Raw genomic sequence first — 2,942 nt, forward strand, 5'->3', positions numbered from 1 at the left:
TACATAGTGAAAAGTTCCTACATCAAGGAAGCTTATGAAGAGAACCGTAAACTTGAGATCCGTTCTATGCCAAAGCTGACCGTAAACTTGAGATCTGTTCCATGCCAAAGCTGAAGGAGAAGCATTTTAATTTGACCTCGTCAACGATGTCGGTGAAGCTAGCAGCTCAAATGTTTCGCAATCACTGCGCAGCTGCAATGTATGTCCTTCTTACTCTTCAGTAATTGCCAGCCACAGCTGTTCACACAGCGAGATTCGTTGAAAGAATCGACCGTCTCTTTGACAGCCTAAATAGCTCGCAGAAATTTGCAAAGACGCCATATGCCTCTGCAGTGTGTAACGGCTCTATCCATGAGGAGTTTCTGAAAGAGTGCATCCTGGTTTTTAAAAGCCTGCAAGTACTCGGGTGTAGAAGGCAGCCACACTGGTTTCGTAGCTTCTGCTTGACAGTTAGGTGACTGCTGCTGCTCAGCAATCACCTCGCGGTTAATTACGGTTTTTCCCACCTTTTAAACCGCCATTTGAACCAGGACGCTCTTGAAAAAACTTTTGATGTTATACGTTCAAAATCAGGTGCTAACACGAACTCCACTTTCCGTCAATTTCAGGCTGCGTTCAGGCACCTTTTGATTAGCAACCTATACAAGCTGTCGGAAAAATCAAACTGTGCTGACGACATGTCTCTGCTTGCTACGTTCCCAGCAGGCCTTTTGGCACCTTCTCCTCCTCTTGCCTTAGGAAGCACAGTTTTTTTTACCACGGCAGACGATTCGCTTTCAAACTACCCTTTGGCAATGGAAGAGAACAACATGGTTTATTTTGCTGGGTGGCTGGCATCAAAATTCTCAAGGTTTATTCCTGTGTAGGAACGTTTCAGAAATGTGAGCTGAGGACAAAAAATGCGTGTTTTTCTGAGGGAAATCAAGTGCTCTTGTATTTGAGTGTGAAAGGCACTGCCGACTCCCACTTTAGAATCCTCTCAGTTCCTTCTGCTTCTTTCAGATTATTTGTTGAAGCTTGTGAGGAAGTCATCGAGACATGTATCAACAACCTAATTTAAAAGGAGAACGTAGGGCGAACTCTTTGTGTCCTTTTTCACCAGAAGATTCCAAAGTCTCTGACTGTGTGTGACGAAAGTGTTTATGATTATTTGTTTTTTTCTGATTGCCAAAGTCATTCTGCACTGGTTCGCGCGAAAAAAAAAAAGCTGAACTATTTGATACAGTAGCAAAGTGTAAAGCTAGGCAGCAAGTGCACAGGCTACGTATGTGAGACCACCCAGAGTACTTTTTAAAGCAGTGCAGGCATGTTCTATTCGAGCCTTTCATTTTCTTCGGTTTCTAGAGGAGTAATGTAGTCTTCTAACTGATTCACATATATAGCGTTTAAAGCTGTGAAGCAACACTGGCTTATGAAGTGCAGCATACCACAGGGCTCCAAGACGGTTAAATTTACTCCACTTGGCTTCCTTGACCTGCACCAAACAATCGCTGCGTTGCAGTGTAGCAGCACCAGCAGACGCAAGTTAAGATATTTTCAGCATTATGGTACCTTGGCCAAGGAATATGTAGGAAGGTGTAGTTTGTTCTGTGTATTACAGTGGTGGCCTCAGTTGTCCTCGGAACACTGTGGAACCTCCGAGTTATTAGTGGCTGCCCATAAACTGTCAATGTCCTCACAACATCCAGCCGATTGTCCAATGTCTTATTGTGTTATAATGTGCCTTATGTACCGATCTACTAGTTGTCTTCGACCATTACCTTTTCAGAATAGTTGATACCGATTGTATAATTCTAGTGAGTAATCTGAGTGAATGATTGTAAGTGAATAAAACAAATAAAACGCGACTGTTAATGCGATGTTGGACTTGCATTAGAGTTACTGCTGTATATTTCATACGCCCAACACACTCCAGAAACTTGATTCACTCTTTTTTTGTGACATTACATCATTTGCTTTAACGTTTCTCACATATTTCCGAGGGATCCTGAAGGAACAAAAAGCAAAACACTGCGGCTGGGGTTTAAACACAGTGCAAAGACACGATGGTGTGATGAAATGAAACTACTCTCATAGCAGGTCGGCTAACAAAGTCGGCTGCAGAAAAAAACATTTCGAACAAAATATAAGAGCAAGGGAAAATAAGGGCGTAAACGATCCAGTATTCCACTATAGAGTAAACACAAGGTGTGAACACCCCAAGAAGAACCCGAGACTGCAGGTAAAAAGAACGACAGACACACTAAAAAGTATTAAACAAAGCTCAAACACGGAGCTATGTTTGAGACTTTTTAGAGTATATGTCGTTCATTTACCTGTGGTCTCTGGAATCATTTTTGTTTAATTTTCGCGCCAAACCGCACGCACGCATGACGTCACGTTTTTTTCCGGAAGTGTCGTCATGTCCTGTTGATTTTTTGTTCCGCCGGAAGTGTCCCCACGACTCATAGATGGGGCTAAAGCAGCCCCATGGGCCGCCATTTTTTCGACATGTGGGTTTCTATGGAAGCTTCGCTACCCATGTACATATATCTTGTGTAATTCGTAGTCACCCTGAACAAGCGTCCCATAGGGCTCAAGTACCTGTCATATCACTTTTAAAATTTCTCATCAATGGCAGCGTTTATGGTACTGTGCATGCGATCCACATTTTAACCTGGCTGAGCCGCAGAAATTTCTTACAACATTATCATTCTCGTGATTGTTGTTTTAGCAGGAATTACTTAAAAGCCGAGAAATCACAACAATCAAAACCGGGATTTAGCTCGGATTCAGCGGAGCTGTTTATGACATTTTTAGCGTTTCTAACTTAATATCAGCGTCTTTGAAGCTGTTCGAGAATGACAATAATGTAAGAGATATGTCTGCAGCTCATCCAGGTTGAAGTTTGGACGGAATGCACAGTACTGCCATTGGCGGGACATTTTATAAGTGGTGTGACA

The 2,942-nt window shown here is 42.6% G+C and overlaps 1 pseudogene; it reads left to right on the forward strand.

Moving 5' to 3' along the window:
• Window positions 1-809: 809 nt before the first annotated feature.
• On the forward strand, window positions 810-1,433 carry LOC120838041 (annotated as a pseudogene).
• The last annotated feature ends 1,509 nt before the right edge of the window (window positions 1,434-2,942 follow it).

The sequence above is a fragment of the Ixodes scapularis genome, unplaced genomic scaffold (genome assembly GCF_016920785.2).
Source record: "Ixodes scapularis isolate PalLabHiFi unplaced genomic scaffold, ASM1692078v2 PGA_scaffold9__187_contigs__length_104089568, whole genome shotgun sequence".
Taxonomy (NCBI): Eukaryota; Metazoa; Arthropoda; class Arachnida; order Ixodida; family Ixodidae; genus Ixodes; species Ixodes scapularis.